The sequence below is a fragment of the Phascolarctos cinereus genome, unplaced genomic scaffold (assembly GCF_003287225.1).
Source record: "Phascolarctos cinereus isolate Bilbo 61053 unplaced genomic scaffold, phaCin_HiC Scaffold_5;HRSCAF=322, whole genome shotgun sequence".
NCBI classification, from domain to species: Eukaryota; Metazoa; Chordata; class Mammalia; order Diprotodontia; family Phascolarctidae; genus Phascolarctos; species Phascolarctos cinereus.
In genome coordinates, this window is record NW_027555958.1 from 63,153,992 (window position 1) to 63,171,873 (window position 17,882).

A 17,882-nucleotide genomic window follows, 5' to 3' on the forward strand; every position below is an offset into this window, starting at 1 on the left:
GCATCTTTATTTCAATATAGTTGATTTCCTTTGCAATCCTACTTATTTTATTCTATGCATTTAAGAACATCATTCTGAAGAGTGCACAGTCTTTATCATATTGCAAAAGGATAGAATGTTTTTACCCTTAAACCCAAACTTACATATGAACCCCTTTGAAGTTCAGGATATTCCTTTACTATCTTATTCACCTAACTTTATCCTTCACCATTCAACCACATAAACCCTCCTCAATGATCCTTAAAGTGAAAATGAACCTGGAGATTTGTCATAACCTCATTATCACCCAATCCATATGCAAATAATTTGCTTTTTGTACCTAAGTAAATATTGAATATAAGATAAGCTCTATGAGATCAAAGAATGCTTTCAAAAATATCTTCATCTTTTGTGCTTGTAGTATTAGCACCTTATATAGTTCTTTCACATAGTAGGTGCTTTGTAACTGTTTGTTTAATTGAGTTCAATGGAAAAGAAATGCATCCAAAGACTTGTCAGCTACCTTCTTAGCTATGCCATAGAATGCATGGTGCTTATAAATCCATGTTATTTCTCCCATCTGCTCTGCTATTTCTAGCTATGCACTCAATTTTTAAACTAGGCAAACAAAAACCATGCTTCTGAGTGTTCAAAAACCATACTTTCAAATCTTTTAGCACATTTTCCATAAATGAAAATAAGCATACTTGGGGCAGAATTCCAGGACTGGGAGGTAGAATAAAAAAAAAAAGAGAAATCTAAACATGAGAGAAAGATACCTTGGCTAATCACATGTCTAAAGAAAGAATTTTCAAGTAGCAGATGATTATTTGTTGACTCATACAAGTTGTTTCCTAAGGAACAAATGTTATTGCTGATAAGCCTACTTTTCACTGTCTTCTAGATCGCACACATGAATATATTTTCTTCTCAGCATTTTTAGTTTTGAAAATTGTTAATTGTTACACAAAGTGTGGTCCAAGATATTTTATAATTAGGAAAAAATCTCTGATATTCCATGCCACCCCAATTTAATTTTTTTCAGGAGAGCTCAAATCCAACCTTAGATCCTTATTTGGGCAAAGCACTTAACCTGAGTTAGTCTCAATTTCCTTAACTATAGAATGAGAATAATAATAGCACCTAATTCCCAGTGTTATTGTGAGACCCAAAATGGTCAATGTTTGCATAACAATACAATGCTTCACAACTTGTATGCACTATATAAATGTTAGCTATCATCACCATCGTTGTGATTGTTGTTACTTTCCTCACCACTGTGGGTCCAGGTCTCTGGGGTTAAATAGTCACACTTACAGTTTCAATTGATGAAACCATACTGATGAAACTTCTGCTTTGCCTAGGAAAAATTGTCTCTCCTTTCCAGAGGCGACAGCCTTTAGGCCCTATTAAACTCTCTCCTCAAAGGCTTAGCTATAGAAAGTCATTCTGTTACTGGTTGGCTATTGGTATTCTTTGCACACAAAACAACCGTGAGCATCAAATATGATTTCTATTCTCCCCTTAAATCCTAAAACCACCACATTAAGATAATATGCTCAAGCAATGTGCAAGCAGATAACAATGCTATCAAGGATCATAACTCATATTTATATCGTACTTGAAGGTTGGCAAAGGGCTGACCTCATAGCAACTCTGTGAGATGGATAGTAAAAAGGACTTCTTCCTTCCTTCCTTCCTTCCTTCCTTCCTTCCTTCCTTCCTTCCTTCCTTCCTTCCTTCCTTCCTTCCTTCCTTCCTTCCTTCCTTCCTTTCTTTCTCTTTTTCCTTTCCTTTTTCCTTCCTTCTTCCTTCTCCTTCTTCTCCTTCCTTCCTTCCTTCCTTCCTTCCTTCCTTCCTTCCTTCCTTCCTTCCTTCCTTCCTTCCTCCCTTTCTTTCTTTCTTTCTTTCTTTCTTTCTTTCTTTCTTAGTGAGGGGCAGAGGACCCATGATTTTATACTTTTTTGGTAACTATTTTGCAATTTAATGGCTCATAATGTTTCCCAGGACACTGAAAATTTACATGACTGATTTAGGATCCTATAGAGAGTTTGTGTTATTGTTTGTCCTTCATTCTTGAAGAGGACCATGACATTAGGAAGGTGGTGTCATGAGTTGCAAGTGGATTGGATTTGATGCAGAACTGTGCAAGGTTACCAGCCTCACTCTTTCCTCCAGAGCCAATGCAAGATATAGATCAGGATGACTGGAGATGACTCCAGATGCAGTGGGAGACCTTGCAGAATGAGAACTCTGGTATTCCAGAATCCAAAATCAGCTCTCTATACCCTATTCCACACTGTCTTTTGCAATATAAACATTATTACCTGGATATAACACATAAATAAAACTGAGATGATGAGAAATTAAATGACTAGCCCATGACTACATATTTAGTTTCTGAGTAGAGTAATCAAAAGTCAATAAGCATTTATTAAGTTCCTATATTGTGCCAATTATTGTGCTAAGTACTGGGACAAAAAGAGGCAAAAGATAATAGCTGCCCTCAAAGAGCTCACCATCTAATGAGAAAGACAATAAACAAACAAATATATACAAATATTGATGACAAGATAAATAAATCATTTAAAAAGGAAAGGAACTAGAATTAAGAGGGGTTGGTAAAGACTTCCAGTATAAGATGGGATTTTAATTGGGACTTTAAGAAAGCCAAGGAAGGCAGGAGAAAGAGATGAGAAGGGAGAGAATTTCAGGCATTGGGTAAAGTCAGAGAAAATTTCCAGGATCAAGAAATGGATTATTCTTTTTGTTGAACAGCAAGGAAACCAGTGTCACTGTCCTGAAGAGTACCTGATAAGAAATAAGGTATATGCTATCCACATCCAAAGAAAGAACTATGGAGGTTGAATCACTATCTTTTTTCTCTTCTGTTGAGCTTTGTTTCCTCTTTCTGATGGTTCTTCCTATTGGTTTTAATTTTTACTTACAACATCACTAATGTGAAAATATATTTAATAGGAATGTAAATGTATAGTCTATATCACATTGTGCACTGTCTTGGGGAGGGTAGTGGGGAGGAAGGGGGAGAAAAATTTTAAACTCAAAAGCATGTGGAAGTGATTATTGATGAGTCAAAATAAATTAATTAAAAAAATGTCATTAAAAGACAAGAAAGGTATGTGTATTTGTGTGTGTGTGTGTGCCTATGTGTAATTAAGAAGGTAAGTTATTAAGGTCTTTGAATGCCAGAGGATTTTGAATTTTATTCTGGAGATGATAAGGAGTCACTTGGTTTTACTAAGAACGTGACATGGTCTTATCTGTGTTTTGGCAGCTGAAAAGGGGATGGGTGGAAATGGGGAGAAACTTGAGGCTGGCAGACCTACCAGCAGAATTTGAACCAATGTCTTTTTCTTCCAAATTCAACACTATCTATCTAATCTCTCAAAAGTAATTAATCTCTAAGGGTAAAAAGAATATAAAAAACATACTCCATTACATATAATAAAGCCATTTGATTACAATTTTTTTTTTGGTTAGGCAATAGGGTTAAGTGACTTGCTCAGGGTCACACAGCCAGTAAGTGTCAAGTGTCTGATGCCAGATCTGAACTCAGGTCCTCCTGACTCCAGGGCCAGTGCTCTATCCACTGCATCACCTAGCTGCCTCTTGAATACAAACTTTTAATCTCACAGTTTCTTTCCCATTATAAAATATCATTTCATGTAGCCATAGCTCCTTAATGGGATTGCAAAAACTTTCTAATCAACAAATTTATCTAATCATTCAAGTCAAATACACTGTCTTGTGATTTCTTCAGTCCTATAAGGTGTCCATGTCAGTAGGTCAATATAACATTTACTTGAGGTAATATTTCATCTTATATGTTTCCCAGATTTCTGTCTGCCTGTATTCAGATTGTACCTTCTTTCTTGCTTCCCTTCCCTTATCTCCACTGTGCTTTAGTATGGATGGACTACTTATCACTGTCAGATCCATAAATGATGATCCCAGCATATTTTTCAACATCCTCATAAGTTTACATTCCATACTAATAGCAATGACAAAAATGAAGAAATATATTGCTAGTGTTAAATATATAATTTAGGAGAAACTCAGAATTTGGGAATTCATAGCTTTAAAACTGGGTACAAGGTTACTGCTTTTAAATATAAAAAGTATAGGAAATTCAGGAACTACAGGGAGCAATCATGGTGGACAGTGTTTATGTACTGATCAGTAGGAGAAGCCAAAAGAAACCACCTGACCAGCAGGAAGAAATACAAGAGTTCTTAAACAAAACTCAAACCTTGCTTGAAGTGTCATATATTTTTAGTGCATTTCAATGACCAGATACCTGTTACCAAAATCAGAACAATTAATAAATTGTATTCTTGTCTTAAGAATTATTTCATCTTTTATGTAAAGAAAGAAGCATAGAAAATTAACTACAACTGTGCATGTGATTCTAACCAACAAGGAGTAAATGGTTGCTGAATTAGGAAAAAAGGGAATCTTAGGAAGGAATGCGGAGAATGGTGATGAATCCTTTAATAGTCTTGACCACATAGTTAACAAGTCTATCTATAAAATATTTTCCACTTTTATTTTTTTCAAATGACAATATTTATTTTATTCTGGAAAATAATTAGATACCTTTAATTTTCTTAAATGAAGTTGAAGTCATGTAGGGAAGAAAAAATATAAATGACCAAATTTCTCATCCAGCCAGCACTATCCTCATCTCCCAAGAAATAAAGGAGTTGGAGGTAAGGGAGGGCACACCCTACCTTATCTGTGTTGGGAATACAATTACACAAGTGGAGGAGAGGGGCTAGCTGCTAATGGCGTGCTTGCTCCTCAGTATTCCAACACAGGGGAAGAGGGAAAACAGAAACTCAGAGAGGAAGCAATCCACATAATCAACAAGGGAATTGAACCCAGTTAAAAATGGGAGGGGCACAGTGGACAAGACACTTTCACTTTTCCATTATCCATTTGAAGCTACATCTTCCTAAAGAATCTAGGAAAAATTGGGTTCGGGGAGCCTGGACGCTGCCACTGAGGACTCTAAGCTCACCCCACAATTTCCCCCTAGTCCTGAGAACGGAGAACTGGGGAGGTTTTACTTTTCCACATTCAATTTTTCAATTTTTATTTTTAGAATTGGAGATTACTATACTTCAGAGAAAGTGAGAAAATGAGACAACAGAAATGTAAAAAAAGAATGAAGAAAAATGAATATATATATACACATATATATATACATATATACATATATATACACACACACATATATATATATACATACATATATACATATGTATGTATATATATATATATATATATACATACATATATACATATGTATGTGTATATATATATATATATATATATATATATATATATATATATATATATACAGTTATATGGATAGGAACATGACACACACTGCACACATAGCAGAAACAAAGAGAATGAGACAGGATAAAGGCCAAAGGGAATTAAAAAGTACAAACACCTAGAATTTAGTAATGTGTTCCCTGGCTCCCCTTTGGTGTGTTCTTGCTTTGGCCATGAGCACATCTATGTCCCCAGTCTGAGACCTTAGAAAAAGAGATGGATTAAGTGGGAGGAACAGAGGTAGGGATCATAATGTCACAGATTTAGAGCTAGAAGGGCTGTTAAAGGTCAACTAGTCCAACCTGTTCACTTAATAGATGAGGTAACTGAGGCCCAGAAAGAGGAAATGCACCCTAGCTAGAAGGGACAGCAGTAGAGGAGAAAAATCAGGCCAGTACATAATGAAGTCTCAATGAGAGAAAAGGTCTCTAAAAATTACAACTTTCTTAAGATTTTCATGACAAAAACAAAACTATCTAGTGGAAAGACTAGGACTCCTGACTTCTGAAGGGTAGGGGGCTGAATTTTTTCTCCACCTTACAAACCTCCTTCCCAGATCCCTAATATTCCCCAAGAAAGCTTTGCCATTGATGACAGGATATAAACCAGGTATCTCACACCCTTGGCCCAGGTAGAGGCTGTAATGACACTTGGAAAAAGAAAAAAAGTGATTAAAAAAAACACACACAAAAAGAACAATGCAGCCTATAGGCAAGACTCTCTAACTTTTCCTGTAGAGGACTAGACAGTGGGTGCCACTGCTAACTCCAGATAGGGTCATAACCAGTCCAGTCTTGGGAAGGTGCCAAGTACACCTGATGGCCCTGGAACAGAAAACTAACAATGTCCTCACAGCCAGCTTGGGGAATAACTGACTTGAGATTATCCATGACACCTAGGGCTTCAGTGAAAGCTCTGAAGCTGTCCTGTCCTTTGTGCTGTACCTAAACCTCCCCTAACTCCTGTTTCTGGTTGTCTTTTAGCTCCTCCACTTGCACCTTGGGAGACAGCATATTCTCGGGCCATAAAGTCCTGATCATAGACTTCCCGTTTCAGATAGGACAGGCTCAACAGAATGAAGGGCACAAAACCTTGAGTGAACTTGATGAACTTGAGGTGCTCGTCAAAGAATTGCCCTTGGCTCACCCCCTTGTGACCAAAGGTCATAGTCCGAGAGATCTCTGGCCTTAAGCAAGCTCTGTCCCAACAATGCTCTGGTTGTGGCATCCAGTCATCTCAAAAGGCCTTTGAGCCACTAGCTCATGCCGTAGCTCAGCCAGCAGCAGCCACCTCCAGCCTGGGAAAAAGTCTGTTCAGTACAGAAGATCAAGTCTTGTGGCATCCACTATCTGCTTCTTGCCGTTATCATTCCAGGCTGAAACACACCACGGTGATGGATCAGTCTTTAGGAGTGAATATGTGGCTTGAAAGTATCAAAGAAGTCTGGAACCACTTCCAGGTCATCCTGCACCACCACAGCTGCCTGATATTTGAAGGTGCGGAAGATTTGGCTCAAGGCCCAATGATAATGAAGGGCAATCTTATAATAGTCCTGGAATTTTTGGTGCTTAGTTGGAACAGATATACTGCTAAGGCAGGTTGTTTAATGTGCATGATGGCATTGCCATATGAAGCAATGATCTGGGCTGTTGCCTTGTGCCTGTAGTCCTGGCTCACGATAATGGGAAAATGCTCAGCTGATGGCCTGTAGTGGAGAAGCTTATCTAGGCAACGACGGACTGTGCTGTGATCACAGGCAATGACTAAAATGGGAAGGACAGATGTTGTAGGGGCTGGGGCTGGGTGGCAGGTAGCAGGAAGGCCTGCAGTAGATGCCTGTTGTCCCTAGTTCTACAGTGCATTGTGATTCTGGATTTGCTGTAGCAGCTCCTGCTGTTGCTCCAGATCTATCTCGGTCTCCTGGGCCAGACGAATCACTCGTCGGGTAAGGCCAGCAGGGTCATCAGGAAAGGGGTCCTCAAATGATGGGCCACCAGACAAGGGTCGGGCCCAGAAGAAGAAGAGGAGCAGGGCGTTTCAGGCTACAAAAAGAATCACACCCCAAAGCACCATCCCTGCAGACTGCTTCTTCAGCATCCTGACCCCTCACAAGAGGGGTTAGAAGTTGCTGCAGAAGGGACTGGGTCGGGGGGATGTGGGAGAAGAGGAATGTAGCAGGGGAGGAAACACCTTTTACCTTCTTTTATCTCCTTTTCTCAGCCCCCTGTCCTGGTGTCTAAGAAGGTGCTTTTGGTAATCTGGAGGATCAGACAGCAGCCATGGAACAGAGGGTTGAGCCTATTGCTTCCTGCTGTGGGCTGGGGACTCCCTGCCCTGACGATCCCTGTTTTGCACTTTTAATCCTTTTCTCACTTACCATTCCATCATTCAAGTCATGGAAAATCTAAGCCTTTGGTGTCCTCCGTCATTTGGGGAAAGTCACTCAAAACAAGACAAATAGTTCCACTACAAAATTATCATATTATCTCAACTGAACCCTCATATTGCATGGCAGTCTTTTTTATTGTTGCTTGATTAATTCTATATCAAGCCTCCTCTAGCAGGTATCTCACTTTAAATCAATCAAGTCAGACCCTACACTTAAAGTAAGTGATACAATACTCCTGTTAAAGATGCAAATACAAGTTTCAACTAAAGAAACCCTTTGGATAGTCTGAAATACCATTACATGGTACGGAGTGATGTTTCACAGGAAGTATATTCAAACATAGAATAAAGAAAATAGCTCAGCAGTTCTGGCAAAATATTAAGCTAGCTGGGAAATTGAGGCTCCTTCTCCACCAGTAGGCCCACATCAGTTCTTTCATTGCTTGTCATTGGGGAATACAGATTGGTTTGACTGCCAAGTTCCTTTTGAATGTCTCAGTAGTGATCTAAAAGACATTTCCCCCCCATACACTAAGTAGAATAAAACAATTACAGAATATATACACTTTCCATGAATTGAGACAAAGTCCTTTCATTCCAAATCAGTACACATTTCCAGAAGCAGGCTGAACCTCTTGTCCATGCACTCAGGACTCGGTCCTTATTGGGTAACCCATTTTACACTAATATAGGTTTACAATACAAAAACAAAACAAAACATCTTGAATGTAATACAAATAATGCTAGACAATTCCTCATATAGTATTAAATAGCATTATATACAGTACCACCTTCATTCAAGCCTACATGAATGATTCTATGAACTGTTGGCACTTGGATTATTGGCTTCTAGTCTCTCTCTTGTCCAATATTTCCCCCATATAACTGCTAAATTAATCTTCCTAAAGAACAAATTTGACCTTAGGACTACCCTGTTTGAGCAACTTTAGTAGATCCCCAATGTTTTTAAGATAAAGAATAATTTTAAAGCTTGTCATGAAGAGTCAGACATGGCTGAAAACAACTGAGCAATACCACCAACAAATAGTAAATGACACAAATATAATACAAATAAACATGCTTACATCTATGCAAATATCCTCCAACGTATATTACATGTGTATATACATACATACATACATATATATTTTATATATACATACATATATACCTACATACACATCCACACACACACACACACACACACATATGGAGAGAGAGAGAGAGAGAGAGAGAGAGAGAGAGAGAGAGAGAGAGAGGAGAGATACATGCTTAAATTTAAGGTATATTTAAACAAAGTCTAAAATTCTGGTTTTATGGCTTGTACCCATTTTTCTATTTCTGCCTTCTAGAGTCAAATAGAATGAGTTAAAACATTCTACCACAAGACACTTTTGAAGTATTTAAAAATAGATAATGTTTCCCTTTAGCCTTCTCATCCCCAGTTCCATCAGCTGATATTCATTTGGAATGGATTTAAAGTCTTTCTCCATCCCCACTGTCCTGCACTTAATGATCTTCAACTTATTGCTGCTATTCTAAAATGTGGTGTCAAGAACTGAATATAATACTGTAAACATGGACTGCCCAGGGTAGGCACAACTATCACCTCTTTTATTTCCAGAAGTTATGATTCCCTTAATGGAGCTCAAGTTTACATTAGCTTCTTTTGCTGCCATCCCGAAGTTTTGATTCTTATTGTTTTGTAGCCCATTAAAACCTATAGATCATTTCTAGATGAACTTTTGCCTAAATGCGTCTAAATACTCCCTCTTGTCTTCTCTTTTCAGAATTTTTGTCTTTTTTCAAGTTCTGCTCATGTATCATTTGGTATGGGTAGCTTTACCTGATCCCTTTAGTTAGAGTTTACTCTTTTCTTCTCATACATAGATATGTACAAATCTAATATTGTTGATCTAGGACTGGAATGAACCTTAGCAACCACCTAGCTGACCCTCATTAATTTCCAGAAGAAAATCCTGAGGACCAAGAAGATTAAATGATTAGTCAATATAGTAGAGGAAGTAAGCTTCAGAGGGAGAATTTAAATCCAGGTCCTCTGATCCCAGGGAACCAAGTTTTTTTTTTCTTCCCTAATGCATTATTCTGTTTATTTGTAGTTGTAGGGGTAGTGGTGGTGGTGGTGGTAATAGCAGCAGCAGCAATAGTAATAGCTCCATGAAGGCAAATGAAGTTTTAATTATGTTTTTGTATCTTCATCTCATTTCATAATGCATTCCACATAAGGTCACTTAAAATGTATTTTGGATTGGATTTAATTGGGTCAAGTTGAAACTATGGTCCCATAAATGAAATAACATTTGAGATGGGTATTAAACAATGTGCAGAAAAAGTTTGAGGAAAATAATGTAAAATCTTCCAGAGAGATGTCATCTATTTTCAATGGAGCAGTAAAAGTTACGAAATTAGCAGATCTGTATAATACTTGTTGAAAGAGAACCAACAGGTTCTTTAAAAATTCCTTCCTTTGCATATGACATAAAAAAAAATAGTCAGTGGCATTTCTTTTTCTATTTTATTTAACCATTTCCCACCAACACATGTTCTTTCTAATAGCCACTTCTCAAAATACTCATGGATTTATTTTCTATTCTTATGTTGTTATTTCTGCTTTCTCTGTGAGGGCCCGAGACTTCGACGATATAAGGAACCAAGAAAATACTATGAATGTTTCTGAAATATGATCTGAGGGAGGTTGAGCCTATGACTCCCCCATTGCTTTTCTAATATGATGAAAAACTGTGAGTCAGAGAACTACTTGGCATCTATCGTGATGGAAAAAAAGAAGCTGACAGGCAGCTCCCAGGACCAAAAGTTGACTCACCATCACCATCCAGGCATAGCATAATGTTTCCTTGATGTTCACTCTTTATAATTAGAACCAGGAGGATGACTTAGTTACAATAGGGGAAGATGCAAAACTAAGGTATTACAGGTACCTTTGATGATCAACACCATTGGCAGCAAAATGTTTTCAGTGGCTGTTTCAAAGAAAATGTGTCAATTCACTACCCGTACCACCTCCATTTAAAAAGGTAGCACTGCTATTATCAAAGTAAATGCCACCCACTTGCTAACCTTGGAAACTAACTAACCTGATAGAATTGCAGTCCTAAGAAGGTATAAAATTGTCATCTTTTTCAACAGTCACCTGATTAGAGAGAAGCTCTTGTGTGATTAAATGAGTTCAAATCTTTATTTCATAAACCTGTTTATTTTCCCTCCATATGTTCTATTTTGTGCAAGATGTGTAAAGGATTCTGGCCCTTTAAAAAACAATTTTAGAAAATTTGCATCTCTAAAGCTATTTGTGAGGCAGCTGCAGTATTTAGAATATTTATCCATCCAGCTAAAGAAGTCACAAAACTGGTGAGAGAAAAAAAAAGTCTTTCTTAAAAGACACTAAAGAAAACATACTGATTTATGAAAAAAACAAAAAAAAAACAGAGAAGAAACATTAGGGACATCTCAATTATTTTTTCTTCTAATACATGTAGAGGAAATAAATGTAGAGGAAATAAACTTTGAGAAATGTGAATTTGAAAGGGTAAATTTAGGCTTTCACTCCACACATCATCCAGGTCTGAGGCTGACAACAAATGCTGTGGTCAGTTGGAGATATACATACATGTATGCATGCATACACACGTACATATATACACACATACACATATCTGTTTGGAGTTTTATGATGAGAAAATTGAAAAATTGCTGATGGAATTCTGAAAAAATTTTCTTTTTTAATTTCAAAATTTGAAGTTAACATTTAGGATGAATTAATAGAGGAAAAATATTAATTATCAGTGAGAAAGGTACTAAACTATAGAAATATTTTCCTTTAAATAAGTAACTGTTTAATTGTTGCTTAATTCTACCTATTTAATTAAAAACTTTTTTCAAAGGAGGGAAATTTGTTTACAAAATTGAATTTATGAACTTAATAATGATAAAGGGACAATAAGTGTCATAGTCATTATGAGGAGCATACAGGTCCTTTATTACCTGTATTTCTTTCATTTCTTTCCTTTTTCATTTACTTTAAAATAGATTTTAAAAATACTCATAGTAACTTTTAAGTAGAAAAATGTGTCTTTCCCTTTCTGATAACTCTCTAATCAAAAGACTTCAGGCTATCTTTCAGTTCAGTTATAATGCTTTAAAAAAATACAATGCTATTGCCTGCTAGGGATGTTGCATTTGGATGGCAACAGGATTATCTGGTTCCAGATGATGTAAACTTTAAATTGCTTTAGGGGCTGTGGTTTTAGGAGCTGTGATATCCACTGAAAATCCTATGTAATTACAATATTAATCACATCACACATAAAAGAATCCACTGAGCTTTGAGGCCAAGGGAGTGCTGGTAAATGCTTAACACCTGGCTGTTGGGGTGGGGAGTGGGAATGGGAGGGGTGAAGTATCAGTGCATATTTCACAGTTCAATCTGCATTATTCTCATTTTCTCTGTCATTTTATTTAGTCTAGACAGTCAACAAAACAATACTTAATTGCTGATTTATAGCACTGACTGATTTCTCAGGTATAAATGTTCACATTGAAGATTCAAATGATGGCTACCATTTATATAACTTTGCCAGGTACTTTACAAATATTATCTCATTTGATCTTTACAACAAGATGGGGAGATAAATGCTATTATTATTTCCATTTTACCCTTCAAGGATCTGAAGCAAACAGATCTTAAGTGACTTGCCTAGGGTCACACCTCTATTAAATAGCTGAGATGTGATGTGAACTTGGGTCTTTCTGAAACCAGGCTCAGTGCTCTCCCTAGTGCATAATGCTATCTCTCTGACTAAGAGAAGGTAATATAGACTCAGACCTAGGATCGTAACAGACACTACCTTGATCAAAGCTGACTGAGGTATGTTGATTAGAGCCTCAGATCATATGCCCATTTTTTTCTCAGTTGGCTTTTTTGCTTTGGTGACCAGGGAAACAAGAAGCAGCTATTAATACTCTTCAAAAACTTTCTACAAAGATGTATCATGGACTACAACTAACATATACCTTTGAATAATTGACTCATATTAAAACTCAATATTTGTAACAACTGTAGTATAAAATCCCAACAGTTTGGGGGTATTTTATTTTGACATTACATGTTCTGATGCTCCCCCTTCACATCAGGTGAAACTGCTAATCAAATTGGTAAATGCAGAGAAATATGAAGTATGTATCTTTATTAGCCTTTTTCAAAAAAGTGCAATACTTGAGAAGAAGTAAGAAATAGAAAGGAGCTGTATTATATTCCTATATTTTAACAGTAGTAGGATGCTCTCTTATGAACTCTATCTTCATTTAAAAATAATTTCCAGTATTTCTTTTTAATTTTTTGTTATCATTTTAATTACCACCAACAAATATAAATACTAGAAGTACACACTATATTTCACAGTAGGGAAAATATAGCTTTTTTATGTTTCTGAATATTCCAGATTAATTAGGTGAATAATTTCATGCCTTCACTTAAATGCCTTCACTCTACCAATATAAATAAATAAATAAACAAACCAACAGATAACTGTAAAATGATTATTTCCATTTTTCCAAAATAAGTTTTAGAGTGTGAATTCCATGACTTTACCATGACCACAAGAAAGGCTGACCATATTTTATATCTTTAAGTTTTCTCATACTTCACTAACAGGGATGTAGTAGAAGAAAAGACAGAACTAAAATTTAACTCCAATTTTTACTGAAATATAAGCAAATAATCTGTTATGCTTTTTTAGAATTAGAAATAATTTTGTCATGAAAATGTTATTCTAACAATTTGTGGAAAAATACATATTTATATATCTTCTAATTACAAAGATCAAGGATCATTGAGAAGACTTTTACCTTAATATCTGAAGACAGGAAGAGTAAAATATGACAGTCAAGTTAGGTGAAGTTGATGTCTCTGAGTAAAAAGAGAGAAATGGTATTTCATCTACATTTTCTGCCACAGACTATTTGAGAACCATTTGAACTATACATTACATCCAAACTAATGTGTATAACTCATTCATTTAGCAAATGTCTACTAACGATCTATTATATTTTAAATTTTTGAATATTTTGTTTTTTCAAATTAGAAGTAAAAATAATTTTTGAGTTCCAAATTCTTTCCTTCCCTTTCCCCCTAAACACTTCACCCTCTCAATGAGAAGGCAAAAAATTTGATGTAGATCATACATGCACAGTCCTGCAAAACATATTTCAGTATTATTTGTGTACTCAAAAAATCACAGACCAATAAAAGAAAAACAAAAAAAAATATAGACAATTTTCAAAAGGTATGTTTAGATCTGCACTGAGACTCTATCAATTCAGTCTCTGGAGGTGGATAGCATTTTTCATGATAAGACTGTCGGAATTGTCTTGGATCATTATATTGCTGATAATAAATCTTTCATGGTTGATCATCATATATTATTGCTGTTAATATGTGCAATGATCTGGTTCTGCTGACTTCACTTTACATCCATTCATGTAATTCTTTCCACGGTTTTTTTTTTCTGAAAGCATTCTAAAGGAAAATAGTATTCCATCACAATCATACAGAACAGCTTTCTTCTGTTCCTAAATTAATGGGCATCACCTCAATGTTTAAAAATTCTTTTCCACCACAAAAAGAGCTGCTATTATTTTCATACATATAGGACTTTTTCTTTTAATTTTTTTTTTAATCTCTTTGGGATACGGACCTTGCTTAGCAGTAGTATTGCTGGATCAAAGAGTAAGCACAATTCTATAGCCTTTTTGCCATGGTTCCAAATTGCTCCAAATATAGTTCCAACTATTGTGAATATTGAATCAATGCAACTCTACCAACAATGCATTAATGCCCCAATTTTCCCACATTCCCATCAGCATTTGTCATTTTCCTTTTCTATCGTGTTAGCCAATATGATAGTTATGAGGTTGTAACACAGAGTTTTTTCTCCAATCAATAGTCATTTGGAACATTTTTTTCCATATGACTATAGATAGCTTTGATTTCTTCATTTTAAAACTACCTGTTCTCATCCTTTGACCATTTATTAATTGGAGAACTACTTATATCCTTATAAATGTGACTCACTTCTCTATATATTTGAGAGATGAGGTTTTTATCAGAAAGACTTGCTATACAATTTTCCTTCCCAGTTTTCTGCTTTCCTTCTAACCTTGGCTGCATTGATTTTGTTTGTGCAAAAACTTTTCAATTTAATGTAATCATCAAAATTATCCATTTTATACCTGTAATGCTTTCTGTGTCTTGTGTGGTCATAATTTTTTCCCTTATTCATGTATGTGACATGTAAGCTATTCCATGATCCACTAATTTACTTATGGTATCAGCCTTTATATCTAAATCACATATTCATTTGGACCTTATCTTGGTATATGGTGTGAAATATTGGTCTTTACTTAGTTTCTGCAAAATTACTTTCAAGTTTTCTCAGTAGTTTTGGCAAATAGTGAGTTACTATGCCAAAAGTTGGATCTTTGTGTTTATTAAATGAAGTATTATGATCATTTACTACTGTGAATTATGTACCTAATCTGTTCCACTGATCCATCACTCTATTTCTTAGCCAGTACAAGGTGGTTGGGATGATTACCACTTTCCAATATAGTTTGTTACCTGGTATGGCTAGGCCACTTTCCATTACATTTTTTTTTTCATGGATTCCTTTGATATGCTCGACCTTTTGTTCTTTCAGATGGATTTTTTTATTTTTTTCTATAAAACAGTTTTTGATAGTTTGATTGGCATAGCACTGATTATGTAAATTAATTTAGGTAGAATTGTAATTTTTTTTTCTATATAGGCTTGGCCTATCCATGAGCAATTAATATTTTCCAAATTGTTTAGATCCGTGAAAAGTGTTTTGTAATTGTGTTTAATATAGTTCTTGGATATATCTTGGCAGGTAGACTACCAAGTATTTTATGTTATTTACAGTTATTTTAAGTGGAATTTTTTTTCTGTATCTTGCTGCTGAACTTTGTTGGTAATATATAAGACTATTTAGGATTTATTTATTATCCTGCAACTTTGTTAAAGTTGTTAATTATTTCAACTATTGATTCTCTAGGATTCTTCATATATGTCACTGGATCTATTATATTTAAGGCATTCATTGTATTAAATGCTGGTGGAGATTCAAAGATAATTCAATTTAATTCAATAAATGTTTACAAAACAAGTGCCATGTGTAGGGCACTGTGATAAGTTGTGAAATTACAAAAGTGAAAAACAAAATGGCCTCTAGCTTTGAAATACTTCAGACACTTAGTAGTTGTATGCCTCTGGACAAGTCACCTAACTCTGTTTACCTCAGTTTCTAATCTGTAAAATGATCTGGAGAAGAAAATGACAAACCAATCTAGTATCTCTGCCAACAAAACCTTAAATGGGGTCGTGGAGAGTTGGATATGACTGAAAAATTATTTAGCAACAACTTCAAAAAGCTTACATTCTAGTGGAAGAGAAAGATAACTGCCCAAAATGACTATAACATAAGAGAAAGCAAATAAGTACATAATAAGTAAGAGAGTGATAAGGAAAAAAATGAGGGGCTCATAAAATCTCAGAATTCCATATTTTGAAAATATCTTAGAGGCATTCCAATCCTACACATACCTGGAAGAAAAAAAAAGCCTTACCTTGCACTTTCATATTTTGAGTTTTTTGTTTTTTTTTTTAGAAAAAAATTCTCACATCTATTAATGTTGCCATTTCTGCATATTTCTTTTCAACCTTACAATAAAGTTTTGCATATATAGATATAGACATAAATATTTTAATTGCTTATGAGTAACTGCTATGGAATAAGAAAATATTGAAGATCTTATTTAAAGCAAATAGATAGCATAAGGAAAATTTATAACAATCTTAATAAGCTATATGTATATTTTTTAAAAAGCATCCTGCCATGGCCACGTGCTGGTTATTTAAACTAGCTAAAAAGTTAAGTCTTACTCCTAGAATGGAAAGTAGCAGCTCAAGGACTATATTTATTCACTGCCCAATATTTCTAAAAAATAAAAATAAAATAAAATTAATAGAAAGGTTTCAATTAAAAAATAACAATAAGGAAAAAATATTTAAAGAAACAGAAGAGAATCATCATCTGTGTCAAAAATTTGGGATAGGGAACCAGCCAAGATAGAGTAAGAACAAATAATGCAACCTACTCCAAGAAATGACTAAGAAGAGTGCCCAAGTGGTTATTAAGAAATCCACTGGGATAACCCAGTGGTTCTCTTTTCCAGCCCAAGGTCATAAATTCAACTGCCAGGCAAGTGGCAAAAGCAGGAAATTAGGAGAGAGGGTGAACCAGGATCATAGACCTAGACCTAAGGTTACAGAGATATTTCTCTTACCCAAGAGAATGGATTTCAGATTCAACGCCTGGGTTAAGAAAAGGGCTGCAATTGATACTCTGAGCTTTAAAGAATGATTGCAGGCTTATCCCCTGACTCAGAACAGGGGATTGAAGCAAAGGCTTCTGCTTGGAGCAGGCCACAGGACTATTTCCCTAACTCATAGAGAAAAAAATGGACTCAGACCCCCAGTTAACAACAGTTTCACATCATTGTTGTTTGACCCTGAAAGAGGATATAGGATTCAATCCTCTGTTTAGAAGTAAGTCACAGTGCTGTCCCTCTAAGAAAAGAAGCATAGACTCAGATCTTGGCTCATAGCGGAGAATAAAATGATAGGACCTTAGAAAAAATAGCCAGGGCCATGGGACAGGTCCACAAGAAGTACAAAGAGCCTGTACTTTCTACAAGTTCTGGAAGTAAATTGGGAAGATTGAGTAAATACAAAAATTTTTAAAAAGAGCTATTATGATGATGCCAGGGATGATCAAGGGAAGTCATTGAGCTGAACTGTCCCAATATTTCCCTTCAAACAACTTTAAATAATGCCTCAAATCAAATTTTGGAGTGGTGGAGCCAATAAAAAAGTTGGGATGAAATATTTTTTTAGCCTAAGAAAACCAAAGATTTCAGTATGAAAAGTCTGTAAGAGTAGGGTGGAGGTCTATTCATAGTTTAAACACATGGCAATGGGAAGAGTGGCCACAGTAGCAGTATCAGGAGCTCTCATCTCAGACATAGTAAGAGAG

At 35.6% G+C, this 17,882-nt stretch overlaps 1 long non-coding RNA gene and 1 pseudogene across 1 annotated transcript in view; one reads left to right on the forward strand and one right to left on the reverse strand.

Moving 5' to 3' along the window:
- The window catches only part of LOC110216758 (uncharacterized), a 104,128-nt gene that overhangs the window by 72,486 nt on the left and 13,760 nt on the right, over positions 1 to 17,882 (forward strand). The gene's annotated exons all lie outside the window — the stretch shown is intronic.
- LOC110216750 (alpha-1,3-mannosyl-glycoprotein 2-beta-N-acetylglucosaminyltransferase-like) lies at positions 6,105 to 7,440 on the reverse strand (annotated as a pseudogene).